Source organism: Alligator sinensis, unplaced genomic scaffold, assembly GCF_000455745.1.
Source record: "Alligator sinensis unplaced genomic scaffold, ASM45574v1 scaffold858_1, whole genome shotgun sequence".
Classification (NCBI taxonomy): Eukaryota; Metazoa; Chordata; order Crocodylia; family Alligatoridae; genus Alligator; species Alligator sinensis.
The window spans coordinates 991738-992282 of record NW_005842079.1 but is presented as its reverse complement, the minus strand read 5'-3'; the positions used below and the strand labels follow the sequence as shown (position 1 = coordinate 992282).

Sequence of the window (545 nt, the reverse complement as noted above, 5' to 3'; positions counted from 1 at the left end):
TTCCCTTTCTCAGCTGCTCAGTGAATGCTTTTTCATCGCTCTGAATTCTGAGCCAGGGTGACCGCCCATTATGGCACCTGTAGCTTTTGTTGGAGGGCAGCTGTTGGGCTTGGAAATCCAGGTTTATGTCCCTTTACTCAGCTCTTTTTGGGGGTCTCTAAAGTACTGTTAGCATGAAGTTCATGGGCAGCAGGGTCCCAGGAGAGGGAATGGACTTAGATATGCTTGGCAAGGGTTTGGGAAAGGTGCACTTCTCTCTTGCTGCCTCTGTTACCAGGGAGTCAGTTTATTAGTGAAATGGGGCTGCAGTACTTTGGGAAGCTAAATGCCCATGGATGTAGTTGCCATTGGACTAAACAGTCGTGCAAAGACAGTGGAAGGGGATGTTGACATTTGCCATATAATTCCTGCCTTCAGGTGTCAGTGGTGACCACAGTACTGTAGAATACATGCTCTTTTATGTCCAGCCCTGATTTAAGCTGGGAAAGGTCAGAGACAGGGCAGGTATTTTTTATGACCTTTGAGTGCTTTCAGAGGCAGTTCTT

General features: G+C 47.3%; 1 protein-coding gene across 5 annotated transcripts in view; it reads left to right on the top strand.

Moving 5' to 3' along the window:
- Positions 1–545, top strand: part of NPRL2 (NPR2 like, GATOR1 complex subunit) — a 9590-nt gene that overhangs the window by 3392 nt on the left and 5653 nt on the right. The window lies entirely within an intron of this gene.